Here is a 13,647-nt window from a genome sequence, read left to right as displayed (position 1 = left end):
AAAGTGACAGGAGTAAGTCCTCACCTATCAATAACAACCTGGAATGTAAGTGGTTTAAATTCTCCAATTAAAAGATATAGACTGGCTGAGTGAATTAAAAAACAAAACTCAAATATATGCTGCCTACAATAAACTCACTTCTCTTGTAAATATACACATAGACTGAAAGTGAAGGAATAGAAAAAAACATGTCATGAAAATGGAAACCAAAAGCACCCAGCAGTGGCCATACTTATACCAGATAAAATAAACTTCAGGTTAAAAGGGACAAAGAAGGTCACTATATAATGATAAAGGGGGTAATTCAGCAAGACACTATAACATTGTAAATACATGCATCCAGAGATATAAAGCAAATATTATTTGAGCTAAAGACAGAGCTAGACCCTAATACAACAATAATTGGGAACTTCAACAGCCCACTTTCAGCATTTGACAGATAATCTAGACAGAAGATCAACAAAGAAACATTAGACTTAAAGTCTACTATAGACCAAATAAATTTAGTAGACATTTACAGAACTCTTCCTCCAACAGCTGTAGAATACACATCCTTCTCATCAGCACATAGAGCATTATACAGGATAGACCATGTTAGGCCATCAAACAAATATTAACAAATATAAGAAACTGAAATAATATCAAGTATCTTCTTGGATCACAATGGAATAAAACTAGAAATCAATAAGAAGAGGAACTCTGGAAACTGTACAAATAATAGAAACAGAAAAAAATATGCTCCTGAACAACAACTGAGTCAATTAAGAGATTAAAAAGAAAATTTTAAAAATGTATTGAAACAAATGAAAATAAAAGCACAACATATCAAAACCTATGGGACATAGCAAAAGCAGTCCTAAGAGGAAAGTTTATAGCACTAAACAACTACATCAAAAAAACTGAAAGATTTCAAATAAACAAGGCACCTCAAGGAATCAGAAAAGCAAGAAGCAGCCAACCCCAAAATTTGTAGAAGAAAAGAAATAGTAAGTTCAGAACAGAGCTAAACAAAACAGGGACTTTAAAACACAACACAAATGATAAACAAAATGAAAAATTGGATTTTTGATAAGATAAAGAAAATTGAGAAACCATTAGCTTGACTGAGAAAGAAAAGAGAAGACACAAATAAAATCAGAAATGAAAAAGGAGGTATTACAACTTGATACCAGAGAAATACAAATGATCATTAGAGAGTATTATGAAAAACCACACCAACAAATAAGAAAACCAAGAAAAAATAAATAAATTCCTGGATACATATAACCTACCAAGATTGAACCAGGTAGAAATAGAAATTCTGAACAGAACAATAATGAATAACAAAGTTGAATCAGTAATAAAAAATTTCCCTTCTCCCTGCAAAAGTCCAAGACTGGATGGCTTTACTGATGAATTCTACCAAATGTTTAAAGAAGAACTAATACCAATTCTTCTCAAATTATTCCCAAAAATTGAAAAGGAGAGAATTCTTCCTAAATCATTTTAAGAGGCCAGCATTATCCTAATACCAAGACCAGACAGGCACAAATTAAAAAAAACCAAGCCTACAAGCCAATATTCCTGAGGAACATAGTTGTAAAAATCCTCAACAAGTTACTAGCAAATGAAACCCAATAACATCAAAAAGATAATACGTCAGGGCCGAGTAGAATTTATCCCATGGATGCAAGGACGTTTCAACGTATGCAATTCAATAAATATGATAAATCACATCAACAGGATGAAGGCCAAAACCCATATAATCATCTTAATAGGTATGAAAAAAACATTTCATAAAATTCAATAACTTTTCACGTTAAAAACTCTCAAAAATTAGCTATAGAAATCAGAAAAGGAATCTCATTTGTAATAGCTTTAAAAAATACCAAGAAATAGATTTAACTAAAGAAGTGAAAGATCTCTACAAGGAAAACTGTGAAACACTGAGGAAATAAATTAAGAGCACAAAAAAAGTAAAAAAAACTTCCCATGATCATGGACTAGAAGAATCAACATTGTTAAAATGATCATACTAGCAAAGCAATCTATAGATTCAATGCAATTCCTACCCAAAGTAATCTATAGATTCAATGCATTCTTCACAAAAATAAAAAAAAATCCTAAAATTTATATAGAACTGAAAAAGAGCCTGAATAGCCAAAGCAATATTGAACAAAAAGAACAAAACTGGAAGGATCACACTATCTGACTTTAGAATACACTACAAAACTGTGTTAGTACATTTGCATTAGTATAAAGAAATACCTGAGACTAGGTGATATGGTTTGGTTCTGCATCCCCACCCAAATCTAATCCTGTAGCTCCCATTCCGATGTGTTGTGGGAGGCAGCAGGTAGGAAATGATTGAATCATGGGGGTGGGTCTTTCCTGTGCTGTCCTTGGAATAGTGAATGGGTCTCATGAGATCTGATGGTTTTAAAAACGGGAGTTTCTCTGCACAAGCCCTCTCTTTGCCTGCTGTCATCCATGTACGATGTGACTTGCTCCTCCTTGTCTTCCAACATGATTGTGAGGCCTCCCCAGCCATATGGAACAGTAAGTCCAATAAACCTCTTTCTTTTGTAAATTGCCCAGTCTCAGGTATGTCTTTAACAGCAGGATGAAAATGGACTAATACATTGGGTAATTTATAAAGAAAAAAAGGTTTATTTTGGCTCATGGTTCTGCAGGCTGTACAGGAAGCATGATGCTAGCATCTGCTTCTGGTGAGAGCCTCAGGAAGCTTACAAGCATGGTACAAGGCAAACAAGGAGCTGCATATCACACAGCAAGAGGAGGAGCAAGAGAAAAGAGGATGAGGGGGCCAGCCAGCCTCCTTTAAACAACCTGCTCTCATGTAAACTAACGCAAGAACTCACCCACCACAAAAGGGATGGCACTAAGCCATTCATGAGGGATCCATCCCCGTAAGTCAACACCTCCCACTAGATCCCACCTCCAACATTGGGGATCATGTTTCAACACGAGATTTGCAGGGGGCACACATCCAAACCATATCAAGAATATCAAGAACTATAGTAACCAAAAGATAATGGCATTAGTATAAAAACAGATACATTGACTAATGGAACAGCATGGAGAACCCCCATATAAATCCATGTTTGTACAGTCAACTTATTTTGGACAAAGGTATCATTAACATATATTGGGAAAATGACAGTGTCTTCAATAAATCATGCTGGGAAAGCTGGATATCCACATGCACAAGAATGAAACTAGACCCCTATTTCTAACCATATACAAAAATCAACTCAGAGTGAATTAAAGAATTAAAGACCTGAAACTATAAAACTACTAGAAGAAAACAAAAGGAAAATGCTTTAGAATATTATTGTAGGCAAAGATATTATGGGTGAGACTTCAGAAGTGCACGCACACACACACACACACAAAAAAAAAACAAAAATAGACATATAGGACTATATCACACTAAAAAGCTCTGTACAGCAAAGAAAGCCATCTATGGCATGAAGAGACAACTTGTAGAATGGGAGAAAATATTTGGAAACTATTCATTTGACAAGCAACTATCAGTATCCAGAATATACGAACCACTCAACTCAACAGCAAACAAACAAATAAAAATCTGATTTTAAAATAGAAAAAGATTTGAATAAACATTTCTCAAAAGAAGACATACAAATGATCAACAAGTATATTTTAAAATGTTCAACATTACTAATCATCAGGAAATTAAAACCACAATGAGATATCATCTCCCCCCAGTTAGGATAACTATCATCAAAAAACAAAAATATGCCAGATGTGGTGGTTCATGACTGAAATCCCAGCACTTTGGGAGGCTGAGGCAGGAGGATTGCTTGAAGCCAGAAGTTCAAGACAAGCATAGGCTAAGTGAAATCCTGTATCTATGAAAACATTTTTTAAAAATTAGCCAGGCATGTTTGCACTTGCCTGCAGTCTCAGCTACTTAGGAGTCCGAGGTGGGAAAATCACTTGAGCCCAGGAGTTCAAAGCTGCAGTGAGTTATGATGGTGCCACTGCACTCTAGCCTGGGGGACAGAATGTGACCGTCCTGTCTCTAAATAAATAAACAGATAAATAAATAAAAATTGAACTATTATATTTTCCAAGAATCCTACTACTAGACTACTGGGTACATATCCAAAGGAAAGAAAATTAGTATATCAAAGAGATACCTGCACCCCCATGTTTATTGCAGCACTATTCACAATAGACAAGATATGGAACCAACCTAAATGACCATCTACAGATGAACTGATAAAGAAAATGCGGTATATATACATAATGGAATACTAGTCAGCCATAAAAAAATGACATCCTGTCATTCACGGCAACATGGATGAGACTGGAGTACATTATGTTAAGTGAAATAAGCCAGGCACAGAAAGACAAATGCCACATATTTTCACTCATATGTGGCAATTAAAAAAATGAGCTCATAGAACTAGAGAATAGAAATGTGGTTATTAGATCCTGGGAAGCATAATGGGGGGAAAGAAAAGGAGAGGTTGGTTAATGGCTAACAAGTTACAGCTAAATGGGAGGAATAAGTTTTAGTGTTCTGTAACACTGCAGGGAGAATATGATTAACTATACTTTAGTGTATGTGTTCAAAATCCTAGAAGACAGGATTTGAATGTTTGAATGTTCACAACACAAAGAAATGATAAATGTTCAAGGTGATAAATATACTAATTATCCTGATTTGATCATTACACATTGTAAACATGTATCAAAATATCACTCTGCAGCCCGTGACTATGTACAATTATGTGTCACCTAAAATGGAATAATAATTATCTCTTTACTTATGATTATGATAATAGTACAGATTCTGTGATGGGCAGCCTCTAAGGTATCTCCCCTATCATTCCTGTATCCTGATTTCATACCTCCATGAAATTTCCACTCCGTGAGTGTATGTAGAATCCAGTGACTTGCTTCTAAACAATAAGATATGGCAATGGTGATGGGATGTCACTCTCATAATTACATCACATTGTTTAAGACTTGATCGAGTTCAGGACCGGCGCCTTCTCCTTGCTTCCGGGGTCGTGGCCCTGCTCCCGCTGTGCGGGAAAAGAATCCAGGCCCTTCCACGCGCGTGTGGGCGCCGGGGCCCCAAAGTGCTCGTGGTTCCCCGCTAGGTCTCCGCTGGGGCAGGAGCCGGAGTCATGGGTGGGACCACCAGCACCCGCCGGGTCACCTTCGAGGTGGACGAGAATGAGAACATCACCGTGGTGAAGGGCATCCAGCTTTCGGAAAATGTGATTGATGGAATGAAGGAATCCTCTCCATCTGGTTCGAAGTCTCAGCGGTATTCTGGTGCTTATGGTGCCTCAGTTTCTGATGAAGAATTGAAAAGAAGAGTAGCTGAGGAGCTGGCATTGGAGCAAGCCAAGAAAGAATCTGAAGATCAGAAACGACTAAAGCAAGCCAAAGAGCTGGACCGAGAGAGGGCTGCTGCCAATGAGCAGTTAACCAGAGCCATCCTTCGGGAGGGGATATCTAGCGAGGAGGAACGCGCTAAGGCAAAGCACCTGGCTAGGCAGCTAGAAGAGAAAGACCGAGTGCTAAAGAAGCAGGATGCATTCTACAAAGAATAGCTGGCTAGACTGGAGGAGAGGAGCTCAGAATTCTACAGAGTCACCACTGAACAATATCAGAAAGCTGCTGAAGAGGTGGAAGCAAAGTTCAAGCGGTATGAGTCTCACCCAGTCTGTGCTGATCTGCAGGCCAAAATTCTTCAGTGTTGCCATGAGAACACCCACCAGACCCTCAAATGCTCCACTCTGGCCACCCAGTATATGCACTGTGTCAATCATGTCCAACAGAGCATGCTTGAGAAGGGAGGATAAAAACTTTCAGAATGAGCAAAACACCATCAATGTTAATTCCAGAGATAGAACATTTTTTTTTCCTAGTGAGAAAACAACCCATTTGAAGAGAAGACCACTAATGAGAAGACCACTAAAGAGAGACACCAAGAATGGATTCAGCAGAATCATTTCAAATTTTGAACAGCAGCAATTTGAAGGGCCAAAGCCTTGATCAGGGATCAGTCATTAAAGGACACTCTTCAGTATTAGTAAACCCTCTTATGATGATTAAAAGAGAAGGGCAGCCCTCTCCACCTTTTGGTACTTTCTATTCAACTTCCACTGGTCATAAAATGTTTCTCTTCGGAACAAGCCCCATCATTTGGTGAACCTCCACCCTAACAAAGTAGGATGGGGTTGGGGGCTAAATTAATTGGAGTGGGGTGAGGAGAGAGCCAGAAAACATAGATCTGGGGGCAGCAGTGCTGGGTTGACAGAGCCAGAAAACAGATCTGGAGGCACCAGTGCTGGATGGAATTGTCTAGGCTGTGGCATGTTGGTTTTGTCTCTCTTTCTTTTCTCCTTTGATTATATAAGAGCTATTTCATTTTAACTTATTATGGTGATTATACAGGCAAGAAGACAAAAAGGAGAGAAAATATACCTCTTCTACTGGAATAATGTTTATGATTACAAGTGAGATAAGGTATTTTTATCAATATGAAGGCAACCTTGGCTGATATAACCTCTATAGTGAATACTCACATCTTTACTTCAGTCACTATCAATAATAAATATATTTTCTGACAAACAAACAAAAAAAAAGACTTGATCTTCCAGCAGGCTCACTCTAGAGACTCTCCTCGACTCTCCTAATTCATCTAGAGGCTTTATGAATTAAGCTGCCACGTTGTGAAAGCTCAACATTGCAAGGAACTGAAGACAGCCTTTAGCAGCTGAGGGCAGCCTCCAGCTAAGAGCTAATAAGAAGCCAAACCCCTATGTTCCATAACTGCAAGGAGATGAAACTCTGTTAATAATGAGTGTATTTGGAGGTATTCTTTTTCCAGGCAAGCTTTCAGATGAGAAAGCAGCCTGGCCAACATCTTGAGTGTAGTCTTTGAGACCCTAAACAGAAAATTCAGCGAAGCCATATCCAGACTCCTGACCAACACAAACTATGAGATCATAAACATGTTACTTAAGTTGCTGTTTATGGTCACTCGTTATGTAGCAATAAAAAATTAACACAGCTTTCCGCAATGGGCTTAAAAAATGTCACGATGTATTTTGGATCTTTTTCTTTATGATTAAATAGTAGCTTGAATTCCTGTTTTAAGAGAATCTGACCTATAACTCTTTTGTTGTTGCATAATAAGTGAAATCCTTGGCCCAACATTTCACTTACTGGTTTATTCGCCAACTGTGCCCATTAGATTTGTTAGCCCATCTCGTTATCATTCAGCAACTATATGCCTCATTCATAAAGTCCCTATTTGATTCTTTTTCATAGCTATCTATTAATGCTCATGGCTACAGTGTCACCTACTCTAAGTCTTAAGATACTGCTTACTTATTTAGATGTGCATTTTAAATGTTTGTTGTTTCAGTTTCATAGTGCAGACACTATTTAAATATCTTTTTCTTCTTACTGTGAGCATATCTTTTCCACTGAGATTACCAGGATATAAAATTCATGAATGCATATAAAATTCTTAAGTCTTGGTTTCTTTCTCTCAGACCCTTTATGGAATGCTATTATGTTCTCATAATGAATAGAGCTTTAGAGAATCCTGGGGCCAACCCTATGCTTTTTGCTTTGTAGGTAACTTTTGTTTCTGCTGTGCAGGTAATCTATGTCTTCTGGATGGGCAAGACATCAAGTATCTCCAGTAGGATCTGTCCTCCCTCTTTCCTTTCCTCTTACCCTCTCCAGCTCCCTCTCTTTGTCCCTCCCTCTCTCCTCCCCTCCCTTCCCCCTTCCCCTCTCTGTTTCATTATGTCTTTCAAGTTCAAGTTATTTTTATAAAGAAAAAGAGGTTTAATGGACTCACAGTTCCACGTGCCTGGGGAGGCCTCACAATCTTGGTAGCAGGCAAGAAAGAATGAGAGCCAAGTGAAAACCCCTTATGAAACCACCAGATCTCATGAGACTTACTCACTACCATGAGAACAGTATGGGGGAAACCGCCCTCATAATTCAATCATCTCCCACTGGGTCCCTCCCACAACACATGGGAATTATGAGAATTACAATTCAAGATGAGATTTGGCTGGGGTCACTGCCAAACCATATCAGTAAATTATTCTGTATTAACTTTTCCTTTGACAAGTTCCCAAGGACAATCCCCTTTAAAGTATTGATATGGGCTGGGCACAGTGGCTCGTGCCTGTAATCCCAGCACTTTGGGAGGCCAAGACAGGTGGATCACTTGAGGTCAGGATCACTTGAGGTCAGGAGTTCGAAACCAGCCTGGCCAACATGGTGAAACCCCGTCTCTACTAAAAATACAAAAATTAGCTGGGCATGGTGGCAGGCACCTGTAAACCCAGCTACTCAGGAGGCTGAGGCATTATTTGAACCCTGGAGGTGGAGATTGCACCATTGCACTCCAGTCTGGGTGACAGAGCAAGACTCTGTCTCAAAACAAAAACAAAATGAAACAAACAACAACAACAACAAATATATATATATATAAAAACATGGTTCAGCTCTGTGTCCCCACACAAATCTCATGTGGAATGTCAATTCCCAGTGTTGGAGGAGGGGCCTGGTGGGAGGTGACTGAATCAGGCGAGCGAACTTAACCCTTGCTGTTCTCTTGATAAGAGTTCTCAAGGAATCTGGTTGTTTGAAAGTTTGTAGCACCTTTCCCTTCTCTCTCTCTCTCTCTCCTGCTCAGGCCATATGAAGACCGTGCCTGCTTCCCCTTTGCCTTTGCCATGGGTAAGTTTCCCAACGCCTCCCCAGAAGCAGAATCCTGTACAGCCCACAGAACCATGAGCCGATTATATCTCTTTTCTTAATAAATTACCCAGTCTCAGGTATGTCTTTATAGCGGTGTGAGAACAGACTCATACAAGTATTTAATTTATGCGCACACACACACACACACACACACATACACACATGCACACACACACACACACACACACACACCCCACTATATATATATATACAGTCAGTCCTCCGTATCCATGTGTTCCGCATCTGGGGATTCAACCAACCATGAATCAAAAATATTTGAAAAAAAAAAACCAATAAAACAATGACAAAATAATGCAAATAAGAAACCAGTACAATTATTTAGACAGCATTTACATTGTATTAGGTGTTATAAGTAATCTAGAGGTGATTTAAAATATATAAGAAGATGTGCATAGGTTATGTGTAAATACTGCCATTTTACATAAGGGACTTGAGCATTAGTAGATTTTAGTATCCTCGGGGAGTGGGGAGTAGGGAGAGTCCTGGAACCAATCTCCCACAGAAACTGAGGATGACCATACACATATATGTATATGTCATGTAATTACATACGTAAATTAATTTATGCACATATAATATACAGTATACATGTATATGTAAAGTCTCTCATTATTTTTTCCTGTTTTATCTTTTTCTTATTATTTATATTTGATGTCATTAGTCTATTTTATAAAATGATTATCTCCCTAATCTCATTTTCCTTTTATTGTTTCTTGTTTTGTTTTATGGTATTTTATCAAGCATACTCTTCTTATCAATGATCATATTTTCAAAAACAATTTGGATACTTTCTGATGCTTCTTCCCTGACTTTCTTTTTGGTAATGTTTTATTTTTGTCTTCCATTTTTTCTGTAATCTCTGCCAGCTCAATACTCATTGTCTTTAACTTCTTATTTTTAGCTCATATTTGCAGTACCATATGCAAATTCTTTGGAACATTTAGAAAAAAAAAATTTAAGTTTTTGTTCCTTTGAGAGGGGATAATGTTATTATATCCTTTACTTTCATTCCTTTCTTCAGAGTAATTATACATATTCCCCATGCTGTTTATAGCTTATCTTTGAACAGGAAATATATTTTGTGAAAGCAAAGTGTGTGAAGTGGGGTCAATCTGGGGAAGATAAAAGCTTAAATGTAGGTACTATTTCAGAACACTTTTTCACAAGATCTTCATTGTTCCTCTGCTCTCGGAACATATCTCTCAGTTTTCATTTATTTCCTGTGCAATAAGTAAAAAATTAGTAATATTGTTCACACTGAAACTATGTATGCCAAAGTTTTCCTATGGAGAAATTTTCTGATTTTTGGTCAAAAACTGCAAAATTGTGTTTCCCTTCTTACCTTTACTTTGCCTCAACACTAGACAGTTTCTCTATGTAGAATGCTAGGACAAAGAAAATAGCAGAACAGTTCCCCCTTTGAGCCTTACTCTCCTTATAGCCTTTATCTGGAAACTGGGCTTTGTAGAGATACTCCCAGGCCTTCACCTATTCCCCCACCCCTGCTACTCATGCTCTTTCATGCACTCACACTCCTGGCTCTCACTGGTTCATTAAAGAATCACCATGAGCTTTTAGGACTATGCCATTCATTTCCTAAGTAAATTTATACACTGGCAGATGTCTAAAATAATGGTTATCCACTCTCAGCCTGTGGAATGGACTTGTTTGGCCCATGCCATTGGATTGTATGTTACAACTGGTGGCTAACAGCATGAGGTTTCTGAGATAAACTTATTAGTCCTTTTGGGCCAAAGGTCCACCTGTCAAATTTGTTCCATATGCTTTCTGGATGGGTAAGACATTATGTTTCTCTTTAATATGACTCCTCCAGTACTACCTAAATTAACAGAATATTCATTCAACCTATTTACATCTTTGGGTAATTCTGCTGGTGGTGTCATATTTGGGCAGCCACTTTGCATGAACTTTATTACATTTCACCACAGCTTTCTCATTAATTTGTCCTAATGTTCCAGCATTGAGTGGATTGCCTTTATATTTTAAGGTTTCCTTACAGACTTTTCTTCAGTTATGCTACAATTTAGTTGTAATTTGCACTGCATTCCCTGAAGGGAGGCCTTTAGTCTGTCATTGTAACTTTGAAGTCCCAAAACTGATTTTTAATATTTCTAATAATCTTGATAGTTGAGCATATTGTAAAACATGCAGCCAGAAAACATATTAATTTTTTTCTAGAAATTAGATAAATTTAAAAGCACATGACAGTTTTTATAAGGCCTTTCTTGACCCTGGTACTTTTCACTTTTTTTTTTTTCAGGTAATGGATACTGTAGAACCTACAAATTTAGATCCAAAAAAGTACTGAACATAAAGCTCTGAAGTTACTTTCAATAATTCTCTATTGTATTTAAACAAAAAGACATAACAATCTGCAAATGGACTTCAGGTAGTTGGGAGAGAGTAGAGAGGAAAGAGTTTAAGATAAAGTTTTGACAAAGTGGTATACTGGAAAGAGCTCTGGATTGGGAGTCACTGTCAGTCATCTATTGTTCCACTGTGCAACGTGATGTGCAGCACATGGTTCCGCAAAGATTACCAAACATGCCCCTATGATCAAATCCAACTATGATTTTCAAAATCTTTTTGGACCTCTCCGAAGCATTTGATGTTAACCACTCACTTCTTGAAATTTAATTCTCTCCTTCAGCACATATACAAATGCTCTATTGATTCTTTTTTTCCTCTCTGATCATTTCTCAATAAGTATGTGTTTGTGTATGTTTTACAGGCTTTTAGCAGGGCCAATAGTCTTCATTATTTATATAACCTTTTAGTGATCTCATTCACTCTCATCATTTCAACTAAGTTGCTGACTCCCACATATATCACCCTAGTCTTACTCTATCATGAACTTTAGCCTCACATGTCCTTCCGCACATATCAACTTGGATGCCACACACGTACCTCAAACTCACTGTGTTCAAATGGAATTTATTGTTTTATTACAAATGCAAATCTATTTTGCTCCAATACTTAGGCAACACCATCTATACTCAATTAGAAACCTAAAAGTAATAATAGACTCCTCTGACAATTCTCATCTTTCTCGAATCTTCCCCTTCTTGGCATTTTTATGTTGGTATATTCCAGTATGACCACTGTTCTAGATCATGGCCTCATCACCTCTTTCCTGGGCTACTCTAGTTACTTCCTAAGCAGTCACCTTTTCTCCATATTGCAACCAGAATATCAAATAAATTCACATTTATATTCTCAGTTTTGAAATCCTTTGAATGTCATATATTACTGTTCTACAGAATAAAACCCAAGTGCCTGTCAATGTTGCCCTATAAGACTTAGTTCCTACCTAGCAAAGCTCTTGCCACTTCCTGCCTCCACCATTTTCTGCTTGTTTATTCATATATACACAATACCCCTATACCTTTGCTCCTGCAGTTATCCTTCTCTGAAATGCCCTTCCTACCTTTCTTGGTGTGTCCAACTCATGTGCCATTTCCTCCAGAAAGGATTTTCAGAAATAGCAAATCAGATACTTTGTATACTCTATCATTGTACTATAATACCATACTAAGTTTTCAAATCTAGAGAACGCATAAAATGAATGGCTCTCTAATGAGACAGTAAGATCAAAGGTAGGACTCACCTTTTTAAATATCTTTGTTCCCTGAATTTCTAAGAACCTGTCACATAGTAAGTGCTCTATATATTTCTGTTCCATTAAACTGAATTGTGATATTGACTATTACCCAAACTAATCTGACTTTGAAAAAGTCAATCTTTCTGAATCTTATATTTTATAGTTTAAAATGCTATGTTTGGGTTAATTTATCTTTTAGATACCTTCCTGATATAAAATTCTGATTATATAATTTCATTATCTTCTAGCTCAGTGCAACTATATGCCATTTCATATTGATACACGAGCTAGAAATTATTTAGGCAGATAGTGAGGGTAAGGGAGCCCTCGGTAAGGCTTCCATTTTATAAAAAGCAGCCCCCAAATAATTTCTTTTCTAACAAAAAGCAGCCTGAAAAATCAAGCTGCAAGCATAGGTAAGCAAGCTAAAAGCTTGCATAGGTAAATGCTGGCAGCTATGCCAATAGAAAAGGGATACCTGGAAGCCAGGTATATTCAACATGGAGGTTCCCTCTTCCCTTTTCTTTGTTGCCACATGTGCAGTAAAAAAGCAGGCAACATGAGACCCCTATCTTTTTAATAAAAGATTAGGGTGGGATGGCCAGCTTCTTTGTACGCTATGCAAACAGCACACCTGGTCTGACCAATCTCTCATGCCCTGTGTAAATCAGACACCACCTCCTCAGGCTCCTCTATAAAACCCCATGCATTTCACCACAAAGCGGAAGACACACCTGGGAGCCCTTCTCTCATTGCAGGAGAGAGAGCTTTTCTCTTTTCTTTCGCTTATTAAACCTCTGCTCTTAAACTCACTCCTTGTTTGTGTCCACGTCCTCGGTTTCCTTGGTGTGAGGCAACAAACCTTGGGTATTACCCCACACAAATGACACCTCTTCAATATTTAATCTTACAAACAATATCTGACCATTGTTGCTTTCTGTATAATTCTTGCCAAAACTATTGCATAACATTTCTTCATTGTTTACTAAGCCATCTCAGAGTGTTTATAGAGAAGTTTCTTTAGAATAATCTAATTATGCCTTTATTTGTTGCCAGCAGGGGTTTATTTATTCTCTTATAATAAACCCCACATTAATATCACATTTTCTCTCTCATGGCAACCAGTCCATATTTAGGTATCTTGTCCAGAAGACATGTGCAGCTCATACCAAAAAAAAAAAAAATGAATATTTCAAAGATCTCACACTTTAGGGCTTCCATAGTTAGAA

General features: G+C 37.7%; 1 pseudogene; it reads left to right on the top strand.

The window, feature by feature from the left end:
* The first annotated feature begins 5,042 nt into the window (after window positions 1-5,042).
* Window positions 5,043-6,035, top strand: LOC100939933 (MICOS complex subunit MIC19-like; annotated as a pseudogene).
* Window positions 6,036-13,647: the final 7,612 nt, after the last annotated feature.

This window comes from Pongo abelii, chromosome 1 (genome assembly GCF_028885655.2).
Source record: "Pongo abelii isolate AG06213 chromosome 1, NHGRI_mPonAbe1-v2.0_pri, whole genome shotgun sequence".
NCBI lineage: Eukaryota > Metazoa > Chordata > Mammalia > Primates > Hominidae > Pongo > Pongo abelii.
This window is presented reverse-complemented; position numbering and strand designations above follow the sequence as displayed.